This window comes from Monodon monoceros, unplaced genomic scaffold (genome assembly GCF_005190385.1).
Source record: "Monodon monoceros isolate NGI ecotype Baffin Bay Population unplaced genomic scaffold, NGI_Narwhal_1 Super_Scaffold_11, whole genome shotgun sequence".
NCBI lineage: Eukaryota > Metazoa > Chordata > Mammalia > Artiodactyla > Monodontidae > Monodon > Monodon monoceros.
Genome location: NW_021703767.1, coordinates 1,161,343 through 1,185,928, shown reverse-complemented (window position 1 = coordinate 1,185,928; position 24,586 = coordinate 1,161,343).

Below are 24,586 nucleotides of genomic sequence, written 5' to 3'. Positions count from 1 at the left end.
CTGGGCCGGGATGTGGGCGGGGCCGAGACGGGGGCGGGGCTGCGCGGGCGTCTCCTCCTGCGGGCCGCGCCGGGTACAGGCCGGGGCGGGGCTGGCGCCGAGGGCGGGGCCACGCGGCGTGGGGCGCAGACACCTTCACCTGCGGGCCGCGCGGGCCTCCGCCTGGGCTCCGCTGCTTCCCCTCGCGGCAGACGCGCACAGGGTCAGCGTGCGGGCTGCGGAAGGGCAAGCCAGAGGACTGACCCAGGCCCGCACGGCTGGACAGGTGGGTTACTTGAGCCGCAGATCCGGCAGGCCCGCCCGACGGATGGGTCCCAGCGACTCCAGCCAGTGCAGCCACCTTGCCTGTCAGGGCTTCACTCTCTGATGCGGGCACTGGGGGGCCGTATGCAGACCGAAACCAGCTTCCACACCTGCTCGCTCGCCACAGACCAGACCAGACCAAGGCCCCTACAGCCCCCTGGCCCGGGAAAGACCACCACGGGGGCTCTGGGAAGTCCAGAAGCCTCCAGTGTGCAACCCCCCAGCACCCTGAGTTCCCTTCTCCAGGGACACAAACAAAACCCACATTCCATCCTTGGACAAGACTGAAGATACCCCCTTACAGACCTACATGTTCTCTCCAGGATGGGTGGCCTGTATGCAACCCCCCGGGAAAGGGAGGGCCTTTCCCTCACCCCTTAGAGCACAGAGGCCTGCAAGGTGGGATTCCCTGCCCGGCCCTCCTCGCCGGGTGCCCACAGCGCTGCAGCCACACAGGGCCACAAGTGGCCAAAGGCAGCTGGCCCCTCTCCTCCATCGCTGCCCAGGAGTGCACTGCCCACACTGCTGGGCATTTGGGCCATGTCGGAAGAGCAACAGGTATTTTTGTGGGCAAATATTTGCTCTTTTGAAAAGATTTGAATGCAAAGGGATGAAGGATACACTTTTTCTGTTGCTCTGGACCCAAACTGAAGCCAAAGCAGGTTTTAGAGAGAGAGTCACAAAACACCCGGCAACCAAAGATCACGCTCCCCAGCAAGGGCCACAAGACCAGGGCGGCCCCCGCCCCTCCCACTGGACGTTGGGAGCTGGAGCTTCAGCTGGGATGGAGCTGCCGGAAGACCTGTGACCTCCAGTGCAGGTCATGGCCCTGCTGCAGAACCCTGGGGCCAGCATGGTGACTGCCCCGCTGTTTATTCGCAGAGGTCTAGGGGCCCTCTTTGGCCCCGCCACCATTGTTTCTTCTGGAAACACCCCCTGGTGAAAGGGTCCTAGGGACAGGAGAGCCCCGCGGGGCGCCTTGGGGCTCCCGGTGCCAGGCATCCGCTGCCCAGTTCGTTATCTGAGGGAGGGGCGCCTCCTCTCCATGGGCCCCCCTCCCTTCCCCTTCCCTCCCCTCCCCTCTCCTTCTCTCCCCTCTCTCCTCCTGTATCTCCTGGTTGATCCCTGGATTATGGTCTTTACCAGGAATGACCCAGGAGAGGTTTTATGAGTCTTTAAGAGAAAAAAAAAGATCTCTATACAAATAATTGAAAGTAGGTTCCTTCTTCCGCCTGCACCATACTCTTTCGAGTGGTTAAGGTTTGTTAACTGGGTGTCAAGTTTCCGAACCCCTCACCTCTGAGAAAGTGCTTCCTCTCACTCCATCCCCAGGTGCGTCCACCTTCCACTGGCAGCCTGAACACCCACAGCGTCTTGGCCACAAGGGGGCAAGAGAGTCCTTCCCCAAGGCCGTCGGAGGGCGTGGAGGCAGTTAGAGGAAGGGCCCCGCCCTGAGGCTCCTGGGAGCCTCCAGACACAGGAAGGAGTGGGTTTGGAGCTGGGCCCAGCAGGGGAGCCAGGTGAGTCCATCTGGCCCAAGTCTTCCCTGCCCAGAGAACCCAAGAGCTACTCCAGGCCCCAGGGCCCAGTCAGCGGACCGCAAAGAGGAGGCCAGGATCCACACCTGAGGTGGGAGAAGGAAGGCCCTTGGCGTGGGGTCCAGGCAAGTGTGTCCTGTGAGTTCTGGGGCCACACCTGTTCAAGCCGGTGCTTCGACCCCTGCTGGGCCCCAGGGCCTCATCTCCCCAGGTCTCAGAAGGGTCAGCCCTGGGCACCCTGGGTCCCGGCACTGGTGGGGAAGACACAAGAGCAACTCCGAGCTAGGAATCTCCAAAGGGGGTTGGAGAGATTCTTCTGGAAACCAGATTCCAGGGCGAGTCCCTGCCCAGAGCTGGGGACCCTGCTCCGAGCAGACGGCCGTGGTGGGGGGAGGTCCCTTTTCAGAGAAGGGAGCAGATGGTGCTTTGAGGGGAGCCCAGTGCCCTGCACCGTCCCCCAGCTTTGTCTAGTCGTGTCCGCAGTTTGACCACGTTCACAAACACCCCCAGCCCACCTGGAGGCAGCCCAGGGGTGGGGGCAGAAGGTGACAGGGGAAGGGCAGCCTCAGGGCTGCCTGGCCCTGCACAGGGTAGGGGCGCCGAGGGTCAGTGAGAACAAGGCGGGGCCGGGCGCCCAGAGCAGGATAGGCAGCCAGTGACGAGAACATGCCAAGGTTGCAATAACGTGAACCTGGATGCGGGACACGGGCAGCCTCCTCCCGCGGAGGACACTGGGTGTTTAGGCCCCGCCCCTGAGAAGCCTGAGGCTTGGTGGAGGGTCCCGGGATCCCGAGGAGCAGCTCTCCTGGGGTCGCAGACACCCCAATACACACATTTCTCACCGATGCTTTCCAGGGCACAGAGTGAGTTACCAGATCCACGTGTTACGAGCTTCAGGACTTAGTGTGGAATCCTGCCCCCCTTGCTCATCACGATTCCTGGAAACAGTCCTGGCATTTGTCCCTGGACGGGCACAGGGCAGCTGACCGCTGTCGGAGTCAGTTCTGGGCAGGGAGCTTCTGGGTTGGGCTCTGTGGCCATAGGCCACGTGCCAGAAGCATTTCTTAACAGGAGCACCTGGGGGTCGCCTGCCAGGACCTCCCTAGTGGGACAGCCGAGGTGCCCGCGTGACCCAGACCACCAGGTGACCAAGTTGTGAGGCTGCCGGGGGTTTCCTGGGGGCGTGTGGATTCCTGTGGTCAGCACGTGGGCCCAGCATCCCTGGGTGGCCTGCCCACAGAGGGGCCTGCCCTCCAGGGTGGCGGCTCACAGCACGTGCAGGAAGCGTGCCCCAGGGCTTCGCGGGGGTCCACAGTGAGAGCGTGACGAGGTGCTGTCCCGCTGGCCACTCTGCAGGGATGTTGCGCCTGGGGTGATGCTGCAGCCTCTGAAGCCCCCCGGCTGGGGGCTAGAAAGAGCCAGGTGTTGTGGGGTAGCTGGTGTTATTGGCCAGTCGATCAGGAAATACCTTTTCCTCAGATCAGCTGACATCTGCCCTGTTTGGCTTGTGCTCTCTGTCCGGCCTGGATTGCATATTCTTCCAGCTGAGTTCCCCACCTGGCCTTTCCGTGGGATGGAAGGGCCTCTCCTTCCTGGGGCGCAGTCGGGGGAAGCTAGACCCAGCATGAAAGTCAGCCTGTCACGTCCCCCCAAAACAGAGGCTGCGCCACGTCAGTTCATGGAAACAGAAATTGGTCACCCCCAGCACAGGTGACTCAGAAAGTTATTTAGTCACGTTCTGGGTCCCCAGCTCTGGCTCTGGATCCCTGTTCATGCCTCAGGAGTGGGTTTTCTGCTGGGGGGCAGGACCCCGAAAACATCTGTGTCTGCATGGGAGCCTCCCTTCCGGCCCAGCTGGGAGGTGGGCTGCAGCGGTGGGAAACCGTGTCTCCCCCAAGCAGAGGGCTACCAGGTGGTGGGGGACAGGGGACTGTGAGAATTTGTCCTACAGCCTTTCTGGGATAAAAACACCGGCAAATGTCAAAAAGTGCGTAATTTGTTTTATCTAACAGGCTGCTTATTTACGTTGGGAGGGCGGGGTTCTCTCAGATGATTGTGTCAACGGGAAGCACAGGCAGAGCCAGGAGGGCGGTCTGGGGCTCCTCCTTGGAATGAGGCAGAACGGGGATCTTCGAGGAGGCCCTACCGCAGAGCATGGGGTGACAGCTCCACGTGACCCCTGCCCTGTTTGGCTTGGGCTCTCGGTCTGGCCTGGATTGCATATTCTTCCAGCCGAGTTCCAGAAACTCAGAGGGTGGACTTTGGGGGGCGGCTTTTAGACCAGCCCTTGAGAACTTGGAGAGGGGGTGGAGGGGCCTTTGTCCCGAGACCCCCTGGCCTAATCATTGCAGCTGAGACACAATCCCCCCCAGACCCCCCAGGTGACCCCCACTGTGGTCCCCATTCCTTCCCTCTGTTCCCTCCTCACCCCAGATGGAGTGGCTGTCACTGTCTGGTGTCGTGGTAACCCGCCATCGCATCCCCGTGTCCCCCCATCAATCTCCCTTCTCCATCAGGTCGTGTCCCCACCCCCGCTCAGCCTTGTCTCTATAGGTGCTGGAGGTCCAGGCTCACCTTAGGTTCCAAGCTTGGGCAAGAAGTAGAGAAGCTGCCAGGGGCTGTGAGGAAGGGCGCCTTCGGCATGGGCCCTGTGTGCTGCTGGGGTTTATAATTTTCTTTTTTCAGACGCACCGACAATTGTCACATCATCATTCACTGAAAAAGGTATCCTTTCTTCACCGACGTGAACCGCTACCTTCGTCATGAGCTAACTTCCCACAAACGTGGTTCAGTCTCTGGTCTTTCAATGCTGACCAATGTGTCCATTTCTGCACAATGACAGTGCGTGAATTACGATGGTTTTTACAGCAAGTTCCTTCTCACGTCGTTTTAAAAATATGTCTCAATGGACCTTGCACATTTTCTCTTCCACGTGAAGTTTAGAATTAGCTGTTTCAAACCAACCCTGTTGGCAGTTTTATTGGGATCACGCTGAGTGTGTGGGCACAATTTAGAAAACTGACATTGGTGTGACAGGGAGCCCTGCTCAGGAAGGGGTCTGTCTGGCCACTTGTTTAGAACTTCAGTAACGTTTCTAGTTTTCTTTTAAGTCAGAATCGCTCATTTCTTGGTTTATTCTTGGATTTTGTTGCTATTACAAATGGGACCCTTTTTCTCATGGAAGGTTATAATTATATACTGCCGTTTTAATAAATGCTATTGTTTTTGTAAGTTGACCTTAAAATTGGCCACTTTTGATTCTGATGGTTTGCCAGTTGATTGTTTTGCATTTTCTAGACAAATAGTCATGTCATTATGCAAATAATTACATTTGTATCTCTGCCTTTCTAGTATTTGTACTTCACATATATATTCTGGTATTATTATATTCACTAGGACTCTAACATGAAATCGAGTATCTTTCTTTTGTTTCTGACTGTAACGTGATGCACGGGTCTGTAAACTATGGCCAAAAGGCCAAATCCAGCCCACGGTTGGTAGTTTCTCTTTCTAAATAAAGTTTTATTGGCACAGAGCCACGTGCACTCATTTGCATATTGTCTAATGCTCTGTGCTGTAACAGTGATGTCACATAGTTGGGACAGTGACCATGTGGCCCCCTAAACCTAAAATGTTTGCTATCTGACCCTTTATAGAAGTTTTCTGACCCCTGTTCTAATGTATTAAGCACAATGTTTGTTAGAGGTCGAGGAATTTTCCTCCCATTCTTGGCTTCCTGAAGATCTTGCAGTTGTGTATGTTTGAAATTCGGTAAAGAATGTTAACTGGTACCAAATGCTTTTGGGGGGACTGACTCTCTTTTGAGGTGATGGAGGATTTTCTTCTTTTTCATCTCTTAATGTAGCAAATTGAACTAACAGATTTTATAATGTCGACTCATCCTTGCAATCCTGAGATAAGCTTTACTTGCTCCTGTATTGGATTGTATTGGATTCTGTCGATGCTTTTATTTAGAGTAATTCCGTCCCTTTATAAATCTTGTGTCCCTATTGACATGTGTGTGTCTGTGTGTGTGTGATCCCCACCATTGTTTTTTTCAGGGTTTTGACTAGCTATATAGAATAAACTGTGATGCTTTTGTCTTTTCTGTGCCTCAGAATAATGTTAACTCTTCATAACAATTCATCTGTATAGAGCTCTTACTCTGCAATAGGGGCATTTCTATATATTTTACATGAGTTAATAACCTTCAGGTCAACACTATGAATTAGGCACTATTTTCACATCCATTTGACAGATGGGGAAACCGAGGCACAGAGCGTTCCAGTGGCCATCCCAAGGTCACCTTGCTGGTAGGAGGTGGAGATGGTATTAGAACTCGGCAGCTGGTCTCCAGGGCTTACATTCCTAAATTCTGTCCCTCCTTTGCAGAGAGATTATACCTTAAAGGTTTTGGAAACACATAAAACTGCCTGTGCCTGGTGCCTTTTTAAGGATAAAATTGTGGCTACTTTTTTTTTCTGTGCCCCCCCACCATTGGAATGACCAGATCTCCTATTTCTACTTGAGTCAATTTTGTGCTTTATATTTTCCAAGAAAATTATTCACTTAGTCTAGATTTTAAAATTTATCACTACAAACTGGAACATGATAGTTTCATAGTTTTTAAATCCCCCATTCTCTTTTCTCCTTTCTCGCTTCATTCTGGGGATAGTTTGTGGATCCCAGGTGTGGCCCCCCGAGGTCTCCTGAGTGAGATTTGGTAACAGGGACAGTGGTTGATTGTGAACTGCAGCCAGTGGGCTCTGTGGGTGCTCTCACATTAATGCCTGTTCCGCCCAGCAGAACTTGAAAGGAAAATTGCTATAATTATCGAGTCGCTTTGGTTTTCAGCATTTATCCAAGTTACCTTTATTCCAGAGTTTAGCTTATACATCCAGCAGAGAATGTGTCTGATGGCACAGAGGAAAAAAATTGTCAACGTGAGGTTACTGAACATTTTAAAAAGATGACACAGATGTTCTTAATAATAACCTGTCTAAAATTACTTGAAAAGTTCCCTTCTCTGAATTTTGTTAATTGATGGAAATGTGCTGAGAATGGTGCTTTTAAGAAGGATATAATAGGTTATGTCTACCAAAACCAGTTCAAAATCTGGGCAGCATCTGGGTAACTGAGTGATGTTAACACCCTGCAAAACCATGATACAAACAAGGTCTCAGAAGATGAAACAGATAGCAGTGTGAGCACGCAGTTAGCCGTGGTCAGTGCCTGGGGTGAGGCAGGTCTGCAGACAACGTGGCCTGAGCTGTTTCCTTTGGGGAAGATAGCGTGCTTCTGGCAGGAGCCTCTGGAGCAGAGCCAGAGCTGGAGAAAGCAGGCCAGGCTCTTATCACAGTCCTTGTCTGTGGGAACCTTCTGGACCAGAGAGTCACATCTGGGCCAATATCTCCAAAGGGGCTTAGAGCCAGAGCCCCAGACAGGACCAGGGGACACAGGGTGCCGGGGCGACTTCACAATCAAATAGAATTTGTATCAAATATTAGAATACAGTAATTAAAGCCAACACGTGCTAAACGCTTGTCAAATGCCTGGCGGGGCTGGTGTTCACAGGCAATGGTTCTTTGAGCCTCCATGTGTTGGTGAGGCCTCTTGGCTGCAAAGACAGACCTGAACTCCCAGGGACTCGAGGTTAAGGAAGAATGTCCTGCCTAATCAAACGTAAAAGCTTTTGCACAGCAAAGGAAACCCTCAACAAAACAAAAAGACAACCTAGAGAATGGGAGAAAATATTTGCCAACGTTGTGACTGACAAGGGGTTAATTTCCAAAATATACAAACAACTCCTACAACTCAATATCAATTAGAAGGTCTAAATAGACATTTCTCCAAAGAAGACGTACAAATGGCCAACAGGAACATGGAAAGATGCTCAACATTGCTAATCGTTAGAGAAATGCAAACCAGAATCACAATGAGGTACAACCTCATGCATGTCAGAATGGCCATCATTAAAAAGTCTACAAATGATAAATGCTGGAGAAAAGGGAACCCTCCTACAGTGTTGGTGGGAGTGTTAACTTGGCAAGCCACTGTGGAAAAACAGTACGGAGCTTCCTTAAAAAACTAAAAATAGAGCTACCGTTTGGTCCAGCAATCCCACTCCTGGCTATATATCCAGACAAAACTATAATTCAGAAAGATATGTGCACCCCTATGTTCATAGCAGCATTATTCACAGTAGCCAAGACATGGAAGCAACCTAAATGTCCATCAACAGATGAATGGATAAAGAAGATGTGGTGCATATATACAGTGGAATATTACTCAGCCATAAAAAAGAATGAAATAATGCCATTTGCAGCAACATGGATGGACCTAGAAATTATCAATATCATACTAAGGGAAGTAAGTCAGAAAGAGAAAGACAAATACAAATGATACAGATGAATCTGTATACAAAACAGGAAGAGACTCACAGAAAACAAATTTATGGTTACCAAAGCATGGGGGGAGGGATAAATTAGGAACTTGGGATTAACAGATACACACTACTATATATAACAACAAGGATTTACTATATAACGCAGGGAACAATATTCAATATCATATAATAACCTATAATGGAAAATAATCTGGAAAATTATATATATATATTTATATACATAACCGAATCACTTTGCTGTACACCTGAAACTAACACAATATTGTAAATCAACTCTACTTCAATTTTAAAAAGAGAAGAATGTCCTGGGGTCTAGAGCAAACAGACAGAGTGGCAGAGAGGAACGAAATCTGGGGGCCCCTCTGACACTCCCAGTCCCCTGTGTGTCTGTCTCCCCATCTCCCTCCCCTTCCCCCGTTCCCCTGTCTTCTCCCCCAACCCCGCCTCACTTTCTCTCTTTCTCTCTCTCTCCATCTCGCCATGTCTCTCTCCTCTCCCCATGGGGGCACTCACGGCTCAGCCACATAAGCTGGCAGAACACACTTCTAGAAGGATGGGGTGAGCACTGAGTAGAGAGGCCCCATGGAACCCCCGGGAGCCAGACGCACAGGAGGCGGAGATGCCAGAATCCAGTGGCCTTTAGAAGCCGCCTGGTTTTACAGATACAGAAAAGTGTAAAGTAAGCACCAGACTCCTGAACATAAGAAGTTTTTGGAGACAGAGGTCTGGGCCTGGACTCCTGGGAGGTGTGGGTCCAGCATTTATACTCACACCGTCACCACCCCACTGAGCTTCCTGGGACCCCCAAACCCCCCAGAATGATGAGGGTCTGGGTCTGGGAGAATTTCCCAGAGCTAGCTGGTCCATCTGGGCCCCTGGAGGCATTTGAGAATTATCCCATCAGAGACCACAGGGGTGGAATTTCCATTGTGTAACCAGACGACTTACAGCAAACCACAACTTTCTATCTTCCTCTCATGAAACTGGGAAAGCCTAGATCATGAGAAGGTCAGGAAAATTCCTTTGAAAGCAGGAGCTGTGCCTGCAGCTGAGGGTGGTCAGCGCCCTGGGACTCCTCTCTGCCCGGATTCACCTCCAGGCATCTAGCTTGCCCCTGTCCGCCCAGAACAGACCCCCCGAGGCCCCGTCCATCCATCCATCAGACCCTCCTGCAGGGCCCTCCCTCTCTGTCTGGTGCCTTACTTCCCCCCAGGGAGGCCCACCAGCAGGTTCCAGCGTGGGGCTGGGGCTGGGGCCCGATGCCTGTGGTGGGTGAGAGGGCGCCCAGGTCCCCGTCTGCCCGAGGCCGGGGACAGGCTCCGTCTACCCTCCTCTGGGCCCGGCTGGCCCTGAGCAGCCTTTAGCTCAGCCGGGACCTGCTGTGGGTGCTGCTGTGATGCTCGAGTCAGTGTCAGCCCAGAGCTCAGGGGCTGTGACCCCCTCAGCTGGGACACCTACGGGAGAAGCCACAGCCAAGCAGTGCTGGCACCGTGAGCCCAGTGGGTGCCTGGCGCTTCCTGTCCTGCCTGGTGGACGTAACCAAGGCCCATCCAAGGCATTGGTGTCGCCAAGGGGAAGGGACGGATGTGTCCTGGCGGGTTGGGGGGAAGGGGAATGGAAGGCTCTGGCGGTGGGGGAGGGGTGGCAGTTTGGGGTTCCGACGTGAATTCTAATAATCCTGGCGGTGCCGCCTGCGCTGAGCAGTTAGGGTATTTGCTTGGAGATGCTGATGTCTTAAAGTTCAGCCTCGCGAGACCTTCAAGATGGCGGAGGAGTGAGATGTGGAGATTGCCTTCCTACCCACAGATACACCAGAAATACATCTACACGTGAAACAACTCCTACAGAACACCCACTGAACACGGGCAGAAGACCTCAGACCTCCCAAAAGGCAAGAAACTCCCCGTGTACCGGGGTAGGGCAAAAGAAAAAAGAATAAACAGAGACAAAGAATAGGGACGGTACCTGCACCAGTGGGAGGGAGCCGTGAAGGAGGAAAGGTTTCCACACACTAGGAAGCCCCTTCACGGGCGGAGACTGCGGGTGGCGGAGGGGGGAAGCTTTGGAGCCACGGAGGAGAGCACAGCCACAGGGGTACGGAGGGCAAAGCGGGGAGGTTCCCGCACAGAGGATCAGGGCCGACCGGCACTCACCAGCCCGAGAGGCTTGTCTGCTCACTCGCCGGGTCGGGCAGGGCTGGGAGCTGAGGCTCGGGCTTTGGTTGGAGCGCAGGGAGAGGACTGGGGTTGGCGGCGTGAACACAGCCTGCAGGGGGTTAGTGCGCCACGGCTGGCCGGGAGGGAGTCCGGGGAAAAGTCTGGACCTGCCGAAGAGGCAAGAGACTTTTTCTTCCCTCTTTGTTTCCCGCTGCGCGAGGAGAGGAGATTAAGAGCGCCGCTTAAAGGAGCTCCAGAGACGGGCGCGAGCCGTGGCTAACAGCGCGGACCCCAGAGACGGGCGGGAGACGCTAAGGCTGCTGCTGCCACCAACAAGAAGCCTGTGTGCGAGCACAGGTCACTACCCACACCCCCCTTCCAGGCAGCCTGTGCAGCCCGCCACTGCCAGGGTCCCGGGATCCAGGGACAACTTCCCTGGGAGAATGCACGGCGCGTCTCAGGCTGGTGCAGCGTCACGCCGGCCTCTGCCACCGCAGGCACGCCCCGCACTCCGTGCCCCTCCGTCTCCCCGGCCTGAGTGAGCCAGAGCTCCCAAATCAGCGGCTCCTTCAACCCCGTCCTGTCTGAGAGAAGAACAGACGTCCTTCGGCGACCTACACGCAGAGGCGGGGCCAAATCCAAAGCTGAGCCCCGGGAGCTGTGCGAACAGAGAAAGGGAAATCCCTCCCAGCAGCCTCAGGGGCAGCAGATTAAAGCTCCACAATCAACGTGATGTACCTGCATCTGTGGAATACATGAATAGACAATGAATCATCCCAAAATTCAGGCAGTGGGCTTTGGGAACAACTGTAGACTTGGGGTTTGCTTTCTGCATCTAATTATTTTCTGGTTTTATGTTTATCTTAGTTTAGTATTTAGTTTTATTATCACTGGCAGATTTGTTTATTGATTTGGTTGCTCTCTTCCTCCTTTTTTTAAAAAAAAAATATATTTTTCCCCTTTTTCTTTTTTTGTGAGTGTGTATGTGTATGCTTCTTTGTGTGATTTTGTCTGTATAGCTTTGCCTTTACCATTTGTCCTAGGGTTCTGTCTGTCCATGTTTTTGTTGTTGTTTGTTTTAGTATAGTTTTTAGCACTTGTGATCACTGGTGGATTTGTTTTTTCATTTGGTTGCTCTCTTCTTTCTTTTTCTTAATTACTTAAAAATTTTTTTAATAATTATGTTTTATTTTAATAACTTCTTTCTTTTCTTTCTTTCTTTCTATCTATCTTTCTTTCTTTTTCTTTCCTTCTTTCTTTATCTTCCTTCCTTCCTTTCTTTCTTTTTTTATCCCTTTTCTTCTGAGCTGTGTGTCTGACAGGGTCTTGGTGCTCTGGCCAGGTGTCAGGTCTGTGCCTCTGAAGTTGGAGAGCCGAGTTTAGGACATTGGTCCACCAGAGACTTCCTGGCTCCATGTAATATCAAACAGCAAAAGCTCTCCCAGAGATCTCCATCTCAACACTAAGACCCAGCTCCACTCAATGATCAGCAAGCTACAGTGCTGGACACCCTATGCCAAACAACTAGCAAGACAGGAACACAAACCCACCCATTTGCAGACAGGCTGCCTAAAATCATAATAAGGTCACAGACACATCAAAACACAACACCAGACGTGGACCTGCCCACCAGAAAGACAAGATCCAGCCTCATCCACCAGAACACAGACACTAGTCCCCTCCACCAGAAAGCCTACACAACCCACTGAACCAACCTTACCCACTGTGGGCAGACACCAAGAACAACAGGAACTACGAGCCTGCAGCCTGCAAAAAGGAGACCCCAAACACAGTAAGATAAGCAAAATGAGAAGACAGAGAAGCACACAGCAGATGAAGGAGCAAGGTAAAAACCCACCAGGCCAAACAAATGAAGAGGAAATAGGAAGTCTACTTGAAAAAGAATTCAGAGTAATGATAGTAAAGATGATCCAAAATCTTGGAAATAGAATGGAGAAAATACAAGAAACATTTAACAAGGACCTAGAAGAACTAAAGAAACAAACAATGACGAACAACACAATAAATGAAATTAAAAATTCTCCAGAAGGAATCAATAGCAGAATAACTGAGGCAGAAGAAATGATAAGTGATCTGGAAGACAAAATAGTGGAAATAACTACTGCAGAACAGAATAAAGAAAAAAGAATGAAAAGAATTGAGGACAGTCTTAGAGACCTCTGGAACAACATTAAATGCACCAACATTTGAATTATAGGGGTCCCAGAAGAAGAAGAGAAAAAGAAAGGGACTGAGAAAATATTTGAAGAGATTATAGTTGAAAACTTCCCTAATATAAGAAAGGAAATAGTCAAGTCCAGGAAATGCAGAGAGTCCCATACAGGATAAATCTGAGGAGAAACACACCAAGACACATATTAATCAAACTATCAAAAATTAAATATGGAGAAAAAATATTAAAAGCAGCAAGGGAAAAACAACAAGTAATATACAAGGGAATCCCCATAAGGTTAACAGCTGATATTTCAGCAGAGACTCTACAAGCCAGAAGGGAGTGGAAGGACATATTTAAAGTGATGAAAGGGAAAAACCTACAACCAAGATTACTCTAATCTACTCAGCAAGGATCTCATTCAGATTTGATGGAGAAATTTAAACCTTTACAGACAACAAAAGCTAAGAGAATTCAGCACCACCAAACCAGCTTTACAACAAATGCTAAAGGAACTTCTCTAGGCAGGAAACACAAGAGAAGGAAAAGACCTCCAATAACAAACCCCAAACAATTCAGAAAATAGTAATAGGAACATACATATCGATAATTACCTTAAATGTAAATGGATTAAATACTCCAACCAAAAGACATAGACTGGCTGAATGGATACAAAAACAAGACCTGTATATAGGCTGTCTACAAGAGATCCACTTCAGACCTAGGTACACATACAGACTGAAAGTGAGGGAATGGAAAAAGATATTCCATGCAAATGGAAATCAAAAGAAAGCTGGAATAGCAATCCTCATATCAGACAAAATAGACTTTAAAGCAAAGACTATTACAAGAGACAAAGAAGGACACAGCATAACGATCAAGGGATCAATCCAAGAAGAAGATATAACAACTGTAATATTTATGCACCCAACATAGGAGCACCTCAATACATAAGGCAAATACTAACAGCCATAAAAGGGGAAATTGACAGTAACACAATCATAGTAGGGGACTTAACAACCCATTTTCACCGATGGACAGATCATCCAAAATGAAAATAAATAACGAAACACAAGCTTTAAATGATACATTAAACAAGATGGACTTAATTGATATTTCTAGGAATTCCATCCAAAAATAACAGAATACACTTTCTTCTCAAGTGCTCATGGAACATTCTCCAGGATAGATCATATCTTGGGTCACAAATCAAGACTTGGTAAATTTAAGAAAATTGAAATCGTATCAAGTATCTTTTCCGACCACAACACTATGAGACTAGATATCAATTACAGGAAAAAATCTGTAAAAAACACAAACACATGGAGGCTAAACAATACACTACTTAATAACAAAGAGATCACTGAAGAAATCAAAGAGGAAATCAAAAAATACCTAGAAAAAAATGACAATGAAAACATGATGACCCAAAACCTATGGGATGCAGCAAAAACAGTTCTAAGAGGGACGTTTATGGCAATACAATCCTACCTCAAGAAACAAGAGACATCTCAAACAAACAACCTAACCTTACACCGAAAGCAATTAGAGAAAGAATAACAAAAAAACCCCCAAAGTTAGCAGAAAGAAAGAAATCATAAACGTCAGATCAGAAATAAATGGAAAAGAAATGAAGGAAACAATAGGAAAGATCAATAAAACTAAAAGCTGGTTCTTTGAGAAGATAAACAAAATGATAAACCATTAGCCAGACTCATCAAGAAAAAAAGGGAGAAGACTCAAATCAATAGAATTAGAAATGAAAAAGGAGAAGGAACAACTGACACTGCAGAAATACAAAGGATCATGAGAGATTACTACAAGTAACTCTATGCCAATAAAATGGACAACCTGGAAGAAATGGACAAACTCTTAGAAAAACACAACCTTTCGAGACTGAACCAGGAAGAAATAGAAAATATAAGCAGACCAGTCACAAGCACGGAAATTGAGACTGTGATTAAAAATCTTCCAACAAGCAAAAGCCCAGGACCAGATGGCTTCACAGGTGAAATCTATCAAACATTTAGAGAAGAGCTAACATCTATCCTTCTCAAACTCTTCCAAAATACAGCAGAGGGAGGAACACTCCCAAACTCATTCTACAAGGCCACCATCACCCTGATACCAAAAGCAGACAAAGATGGCACGAAGAAAGAAAACTACAGGCCAATATCACTGATGAACATAGGTGCAAAAATCCTCAACAAAACACTAACCAACAGAATCCAACAGCACATTAAAAGGATCATACACCATGATCAAGTGGGGTTTATTCCAGGAATGCAAGGATTCTTCAGTATATGCAAATCAATCAATGTGATAAGCCATACTAACAAAATGAAGCAGAAAAACCATATGATCATCTCAATAGATGCAGAAAAAGCTTTTGACAAAATTCAACACCCATTTATGATAAAAACCCTGCAGAAAGTAGGCATAGAAGGAGCTTACCTCAACATAATAAAGGCCACATAGGACAAACCCACAGCCAACATCGTTTTCAATGGTGAAAAACTGAAACCATTTCCACTAAGATCAGGAAGAAGACAAGGTTGTTCCACTCTCACCACTATTATTCAACATAGTTTTGGAAATCCTAGCCACAGCAATCAGAGAAGAAAAAGAAATAAAAGGAATCCAAATCTGAAAAGAAGAAGTAAAGATGTCACTGTTTGCAGATGACGTGATACTATACATAGAGAATCCTAAAGATGCTACCAGAAAACTACTAGAGCTAATCAATGAATTTGGTAAAGTAGCAGGATACAAAATTAATGCACAGAAATCTCTTGCATTCCTATACACTAATGATGAAAAATCTGAAAGAGAAATTAAGGAAACACTCCCATTTACCATTGCAACAAAAAGAAAAAATACCTAGGAATAAACCTACCTAGGGAGACAAAAGACTTGTATGCAGAAAACTATAAAACACTGATGAAAGAAATTAAAGATGATATAAGCAGATGGAGAGATATAGCATGTTCTTGGATTGGAAGAATCAGCATTGTGAAAATGACTATACTACCCAAAGCAATCTACAGATTCAATGCAATCCTTATCAAACTACCAATGACATTTTCCATAGAACAAAATATTTCACAATTTGTATGGAAACACAAAAGACCCCGAATAGGCAAAGCAATCTTAATAAAGAAAAATGGAGCTGGAGGAATCAGGCTCCCTGACTTTGGACTATACTACAAAGCTACAGTAATCAAGACAGTATGGTACTGGCACAAAAACAGAAATATAGATCAATGGAACAGGATAGAAAGCCTAGAGATAAACCCACACACCTATGGTCACCTTATTTTTGATAAAAGAGGTAAGAATATACAATGGAGAAAAGACAGCCTCTTCAATAAGTGGTGCTGGGAAAACTGGACAGGTACATGTAAAAGTATGAAATTAGAACACTCCCTAACACCGTACACAAAAATAAATTCAAAATGGATTAAAGACCTAAATGTAAGGCCAGAAACTATCAAACTCTTAGAGGAAAACATAGGCAGAAACTCTATGACATAAATCACAGCAAGATCCTTTTTGACTCACCTCCTAGAGAAATGGAAATAAAAACAAAAATAAACAAATGGGACCTAATGAAACTTAAAAGCTTTTGCACAGCAAAGGAAACCATAAACAAGCTGAAAAGACAGTCCTCAGAATGGGAGAAAATATTTGCAAATGAAGCAACAGACAAAGAATTAATCTCCAAAATTTACAAACAGCTCATGCAGCTCAATATAAAAAAGACCAAACAACCCAATCCAAAAATGGGCAGAAGACCTAAATAGACATTTCTCCAAAGAAGATATACAGACTGCCAACAAACACATGAAAGGATGCTCAACATCATTAATCATTAGAGAAATGCAAATCAAAACTACAATGAGATATCATCTCACACCAGTCAGAATGGCCATCATCAAAAATCTACAAACAATAAATGCTGGAGAGGGTGTGGAGAAAAGGAAACCCTCTTGCACTGTTGGTGGGAATGTAAATTGCTACAGCCACTATGGAGAACAGTATGGAGGTTCCTTAAAAAACTACAAATAGAATTACTGTATGACCCAGCAATCCCACTACTGGGCATATACCCTGAGAAAACCATAATTCAAAAAGAGTCATGTACCACAGCGTTCACTGCAGCTCTATTTACAATAACCAGGACATGGAAGCAGCCTAAGTGTCCTTCGACAGATGAATGGATAAAGAAGATGTGGCACAGATATAGAATGGAATATTACTCAGCCATAAAAAGAAATGAAACTGAGTTATTTGTAGTGAGGTGGATGGACCTAGAGTCTGTCATACAGAGCGAAGTAAGCCAGAAAGAGAAAAACAAATACCGTATGCTAACACATATATATGGAATCTAAAAAAAAAAAAAAATGGTTGTGAAGAACCTAGGGGCAGGACAGGAATAAAGACACAGACGTAAAGAATGGACTTGAGGACACGGGGAGTGGGAAGGGTAAGCTGGGATGAAGTGAGAGAGTGGCATGGACATATATACACTACCAAACGTAAAATAGATAGCTAGTGGGAAGCAGCCACATAGCACAGGGAGATCAGCTCGGTGCTTTGTCACCACCTAGAGGGGTGGGATAGGGAGGGTGGGAGGGAGGGAGACGCAAGAGGGAGGAGATATGGGAACATATGTATATGTATAACTGATTCACTTTGTTATCAAGTAGAAACTACCACACCATTGTAAAGCAATTATACTCCGATAAAGATGTTAAAAAAAGATAATTTCGGCCTCACAACAGCCAGACGCAGGGGCAGGGGGAGGGGCTGGGAAGCAGTCCTGGGTACTCTTATCCCCAAAGTATGAGGCAGAGCAGCCACCCTCCCACTCAGAGGAAGTGCCTCTGCCCTTGGCCAGGGAAGTGTCCCCCAGCCTCGCCCGGTGCTGTGATGTGGCCCCGGGGACTGGCCTCACACCCTGGAGCGTGGACAGGCCCTCCGGCCATCCCAAGGGAAACAGTTATCTCCCTAATCAGAGGCGGGTGGCCAGATGCTTCCCTGGGGTCCCGAGGAGCATGGAGAATCCATCAGTGTCCGCAGTGGAGAGTCTGCAGGCTGGATGGATTTCCCTTCTGTTCCCGTGAGCTTGGCGTGTCTCCCGATTGTGCTCACGTGCAACGGCAGCCGGCTGCTCTTCTCGGACCGTCCGTGTAGTCTGCGGAAGGAAGGGGTGGAGGCTCCAGCCGGGCCGCCCCCGCTGGACTGCAGCTCGCATCCCCGACCCCAGCCCCCTTGCTGGACCGAGCGCCTTTCACTTTCTCTCCCAGACGTGGGGTGCCGAGTCGCCCCGTGCAGTCCTGGACCCGAACCCTGTCTGCGCCATCTGCAGGGTCTGCTGTGCCCAGAGGTGGGCAGGGTCCGAGGGCCGCACAACGGCTCTCAGGCGACAGGTCGTCCCGCCCCGGGCTCGCGGTGGCTGGGCCGGGGCAAGGACAGTCGTGCTTCCCAGCCAGGACAGCAGCCAGGGAGTTATGGTTTCTGTGTTGTCCTCTGAGCCCAGTTCCCACAGGGTGACCTGACGTGGGCCAGGCGACAACATACGTGTGTCTGTTACAGGAGAGGAGCCGGGATCAGGGACCCGACTCTGCCGGGGGCAGTGCGCAGGCTGCCCTGCCCTGTGACAGCCGTGAAAAGGTCACCTGGAACGAAGGGCCATCACGGTCACCCCCCGGGCTTTGCAGAGCCGGGGCTGGGTGCGCTCTCCACAGGCCGACGCCAGCCTCAGCGCGGGGCTTCCTACGGTGGACGTGCTGCTGCCACAGTTAGCAGACCTGTGTGCCCCGTCCCACCTCCATGGTCCGTCCCAGGCACCTGCGCACCAGCTCCTCCTGTGGGTTTCCACCTCCGTCCCAAACAGCCCAGAACAAAAGCGGAGGCAGCTCGGCACTGCGCTCCACGCGCAGAATCAAGTCCAAACTCGGTCCCGCGACCTTTCTAGCCATGTGTGCCCCCATGCCCTCTGACCCCGTGTGCCAGCCAGACCTCGGGCCTTCCTGCCCGTCTGCAGCAACCTGTCCCAGGCCAGCTCTGCAGTCCTCCATTCAGGTGGGGAAACACTGCTGTGAAAAAGCATGGACGTGATCAGATGTGTGAGTGTACGTGTGTAGGTACACGTTTTATAGTGTAGTTGAAAACTTGTTCTTTGTGCCCTCACTTCCCCAACCTCCAGCTCAAACCCCAGTTTGTGTCTAGCTGATGGTGTCTCAGCCCCGCTGCAGCATGGGACCTTCACTCTTCTTACCGTGCAGGTGCGTGGTGTCACCTCCGTCCCACCTGCCCCTTGGCTTTGGGAGCCGTGGCTCCTCTGCACTCCCCATGCTCTTAACGTGGAGTGGCCCTGTCTGGCTGGCCCTGCAGGATGCGTGTTGGGACCTGGCCTTGGGGGTGAAATGGGACGCGGCCCAGGAAGGCGAGGAAGGAGGGTCAGGACGGCCGGTGGCCTGGCCTGGAGTCAGCCTCCTAGAGACTGAAGATCCCGCGGCAGGATGTTTCAAGTCCAAGACTGAGGCACAGCACCAGGGTTTTCCGAGGTTGTGTTTTAAGTAAACGTCTGGAAAGCCTACTGAGAGTGCCCTGTTACCTGATCTTTCACCTTTCTATTTCTAAAGAGTATTATTTAGATATTCTCACCACAAAATATTGTGTATTCACTTTAGAAAATGCCGATAAGCAAACCATAGAAAATCTAAACCACATACAGTTCCACACCCTGGAGATGGGACTGCATTTTGGACGTCTCTCCAGGGCATCTTTCCAGTCTACCTGCAAGGGAAATGCGTGTGTGTGTGTGTTTGTGCATGTGTGTGCCTGTGAGTTCGTGGGTATGTTTATGTGTGTGTGTGAGAGCAGGACCCCAGGTGGGTGGGTGTCCGTGGCGGGCTTTCGTGGCGGTGGGACAGGAGCACAGGAGGCCCGGGGCTAGGACACGCGCTCAGTGCCCCCTGCGCTCCATCTGGGCTGCGGAGCGGCAGTGGGCACTGGAGTGGGCTCCCCACCGGGCCACGCCCTGGGCTCCGAGTCCCCTGCTGCGTCCCTGCCGCCGGAGCTGCTACGTCTCCCCCCTCCCTCCTCCTGCAGAGGCCCGGGGAGGGGGCCCCAGCCCTGCCGCCCTCTGGACCCTGTGGGCTTGCTTCCCGAGGGCCGGGCGGGTGCAGGCACGATCAGACGGTTCCAGGCCCTGGACCCCGGACGCCAGAGCAACTGCCTTTTCTTCAGATTTTAATTTTTATTTCGAAACAATGTCAAACATATTGAAAAGTTGCAAGAACAGTACCAAATTCTCCTTCACCCAGAGACCCATTTCTGTTTTGTTAATTGTCCCGGTAGCATCGTTTACAGCATGACAACCCACCCTGGGTTCACGCGGTGCACCCAGTGACCGTGTCTCTGTCCTCCCTCAGTCGGGAACGTCCCCAATCCTCCCTGGGCTCCCATGACTTTGACATTGCTGAAGAGTGAAAAGTCCCCAATTTGGGTTTTCTGACACTTCACAGACTAGACCCGGGCTGACCCTGGGGTAGCAGCTTATCTGGGTGTATCCTGTCCTGTCCACGGGCTGTGGATGTGTCCCCATGTCACTCCTGGGGCGGCAGCCCTGGCCACCTGGGGACCATGGCCCTGGAAAGGTGGCTTCTCTCTGTAATTTGTGCAGGTTTTGTGGGAACACGCGGGGTGGGTTCAGTTCACTTCCATGGCTGGTCAGCATCTTCCAACGTTCTCACAGCCTGAACTCATCACTATAAATGCGATATAAACCAAACAGTGAATTTCTAGGCCCATCGTTCGTCAGCTGGAATTCCACTGTAGGGAGGAACTTTCTCTCTTCCCCATTTATTAATAATTAAATCTGTTTATGCCACTACATTCTCATTCCATGTAATGGGCTCTCATCTGTTACTGTTTTTATTTGTTTTTTCTGATGCTCGAATTTGTCCCAGTGGGAGTTCCTTCAGGCTGGTCTCTCTGTCTTTTCAATACGTGCCCGTGTCTGTAGCATTTTCTTCCCAGGCTCGAACCCACAACTCGCCCAGACCCCCTCCTTTGCACTGGATTCTTCCCTCTACCAGAGAGAAGCCAGGTCCCAGAAGCCTCCACACGTGTGCTCTTTGCTCAACCTGTGTGTAGCCAGGCTCCTGACTTTGCCCTGTCTGTGTGGCCCCCTCCCCTGCAGGTTCCTCCCCGCCCCGTCCCTCCCCGCCCGATGGGGGCCTGACCCCCACTGGACTCCCTCCCTGCCGGCTTCTCAGCAGCGAGGAGACACCTGGGGACTCGAGGGCAGATGTCCTCGTGCGGAAGAGGGGACGCTAGCTCTACACCACCCCTGGGGGCGAGGGGCTCTGCTGGTCCCAGGGCAGCCCATGGTCAGGCCGGCAACTGAGGAGGGGAGACTCTGGGGGCCGCAGGGGGACGGCAGGTGTAGGGCAGGGGCAGGGCCACGTCCTCACTGTGCCCGATCTCCGTGAGGCTGTTGGGGAGAACAGGTCCAGGCTGGTCTGCAGACCCGGGGACTTGGCCTCAGCCAAAGCTAATTGAAATCATTCACTTCTAATCATTCTGGCTGCTCTGAGCATGACCGGAAATGATCACATCTGTGACCGTCTTGGCCCGGAAATGCTCCCCTGTGGAGGGAGTGGCCCGTGCCCGCAGCCAGTGTCACGGCTCCTGAGCGGGCCCAGGGCAGGGACTGGCATGACGGGGGCCCTCAGACTCTGAGGTGACAAGTAGGAGAGCCGGGTGGCCAGACAGCCGGTCCACTCGGCTCCTGGCGTGGCCACAGCTGCCCCAAGCGCACAGAGGGGCCTTGTTGCTTCCCGTCATGGCTCCCGGGCCCCACTCCATCCTTGCTCTCAGCACAGGATCAGGTGTGGGAACCATTTCCCTTGGGGCTGTGTGTGATGTTTGACGTTCATTCTGGACAAAGGGGCCCTGGGCAGTCTCCCCAGCATTGGCTCCCTGCAGGGCTTCCTGACACCCAGCTAACCCCAGCCACCTCCCCTTCGTCACCTTCCCCTCAGGGCACCAGAGGAAGATGGAGCTGCGCACACACGCACACACACAGCAGGAACACACGGACACTCACCTGCACACACACACCAAGAACACGTACATGCACAAATACACAAAAAGATGGACGTTCTGTGCACACTGGCAGGTGCGGAATCCATTCCTTAAGGACATTGGTGCGCGCGCACACACACACACACGTGCGCGCACACACATGCACGCGCGGCCCCACAAGCCCCAGCAGAGCTTCAGTCTCAGTGAAATCAGGCTTGCCGTGCCCCGTCCCCGCCTGCTGCCTGCTGCACGGCCCTGCCCTGGGCTGGGACTTGGAGGGGCCAGGCTCTACCCCTGCTCTCAGGAGCGGGACCCGAGTGCGACCCGAGATGCTGCCAGGCCGGCAGGACGGAACGTCCCCCAGCCACCAGGGCTCGGCGGGAGGGGCGGCAGGGCCGGAAGGGGGGTCCTGCGAGCTGCCACACTGCCCTCCAAGCGGATCCAACGCCTTCCCGGAGAGGCGGATAACCACGGGGCTGGGAGCGCATTGTTGGAACCGGCCACCAAACCGCAATTCCACAGCAGAGAGCAGGGCCTGTGTGTTTACAGCAGGCTGGGGCAACGGGAAGAGGCTCTTGTAAACATCGCAGGAAAATTGCAAAACCGAGCTTTCCAGCATCCCAATGTCCATGGGGAGCGAGGGCCCCGGGGGCCGCGCTCTCAGAGGGCAGCATCTCTGCAGGCCGGCGGTGGGCGCCCTCAGGACCCTGGGGCGGGCTGAGGTCATCTGCGGATAAACCCGCCTGCCTCGTGCGGCTGGGCTGGTGAAAAGGGATGAAGCACAGCGGGCAGGGGTCTGGCCCTTGAGGGAGGGCTGAGCAGCCCCAGCGTCCCTCTAGCCGAGCCCCTTCCTCCAGGCAGCCTCACCCCTCCTCTGCAAAGGGGCCTGCAGTCTGCAGGCAGCAGGGTGCTTAGGAGAAAGCTTTCTGGTCCTCAGCCTGTGCTGGGCTGAAAACTGCCCCCCATGCCCCAGTATCCACCTTCAATCCCTGGAACCCGTGACCGTGACCTTATAGAGTCCTGGCTAAGCAAAGGCCCTCGAGATGCGTTCATCTGGGATTATCCAGGGGTCGCTAAATGCTGTCACCAGGGTCCTCGGGAGAAAGGAGGACGCCCCAGCCCAGGACCCAGGAGCTGCAGAGGCCTCGCCACACCCAGACAGGGATCCACGTCCGTGGTTTGAGCCCCGGTTTGTAGTCTTCGTTGGGGTGACCGTGGGTCCCTGAGTGCCTCTCCCCTCTGGACCGGAGACACACGTTTTGCTTGAATTCTTCTAAACTAAAGGTGACAGCATGAGGGAACGGTCAGGCTGCTCAGAGAAAGGCCCACCTGACTCTTATGTGAGAAAATTAATTGCTGACCTGTTTTGGTCAGGCCAGCGCCAGAGGAGAGACGGGTGGCGCCAGGACTGACCTCGTGACACCCCCTGACCCCCGTGGACCAGCTTCCTCCCTGACCCGGGGGGCTGGGCTCAGGACACCCGCCTGGCTGTAAACTCAAGTGCACATCTGGGTCCCTGATCGCAGCCGGCACCACATCCTGCACCTGCTTGTGCCCAGGTGGGGAGAACAGGGTCCTGAAAGGGGGCAGCAACATGGCTGAGGCCAAAGGGCTGCTCAAGGGGAACTAGCCTCTTCCAGGAAGGTCCGGGCCTCCAGCATTGCCTTGGCTGGAGATGCTGAGCTCTGTCCTGGTGATGGAGCTGCTCCAGGACCACGCGTGAGCACGCGAACACACACACACATATACACACCAGCATGCACCTGCACACATGCTCACATGCAATCACACACACGTTCTCATGCTGACACACAATCACAGAAGCCTGCACAGATGTGAACACATGCACGCACACCTGTGCATGCACGTGCACACACCTGCACACATCTGCACACGCACACACCTTCAGCGTGTCCACAGGAGAAGGTGGCTGAGGGGACGCTCCAGGCTGAGTGCAGGGCGCAGCCGGGCAGGCGGGGCAGCCCGTGCTCCATCTGCTTCAGGTGCTGAAAGCGGCCAGACCCCTGGCTTCCGGGCTGTGTCGGCGCAGGTGGAGCTGGCTGAGTGCCCTGGGGAGAGAGACGGGGTCCCGAGTACGATGAGGACCCCCCACACCGGGGAGCTCCCTTCCTGTCTGCTCCTGACCCCCGCTTTGTGGCCCAGCACCCTGGCCTTTCCCAGAGCCAGCAGAAGGACAAGACTAAACAACCTCGTCCACTTCTCATTTCCTGAAAAATCCTTTCTGCCAGAATAAATAGATGTCTGTCAGCTGCTCAGTCGGCCACAGAAGCCCTGGTCCACCCCAGAGACAGAGGCAAACAATGAAACGATGGAAGAGCAGGGTGACACCTCGCAGGCCACGGCTCCTCTGAGACTTGCTTCCGACCGTGGAGCAGGTAGGAGTCGGCTCCCCAAGCCCTGGAGGCAAGAAGCATCAGATCAAGCAGAGGGGTTCCTTCCGGGGCTGCAAGGTGCCCCAGGAGGCTTAGAGTCTCCAGGAAACTTGGCGGGAAGGCTTTGCACCAGCCCATCTGAACGAGCCCAGCCTCAGGCTCCAGACCCTATCAGAGGCCCTGCCCACCCACTCCTCCAACCCCCGGTGGGACCGGGAACAGAGCAAGGGTCCTGCCCCTCAAGGATACTGGTGCTCCTAACTGATCTGCAGCTCTGGGTCCCGTCCAGATTGGGGGCTTCCCCCTGTCAGCTCAGAGCACTGGCCCCAGTACTCCCCCCAAAGACCACTCTGCAAGGTCCCCTTGGTGGCTTGTTCCCGTCAGGGAGGGTGGCGGTCAGGACAGCAGAGGACTTTGCTCCACAGCCCAGGACTCCAACTACAGAGATATCAGCTCTCCCGATACTGATTCATACATTAAAAGCAATAATTCCCCCATACCTTAGCCAAATTCCTCCC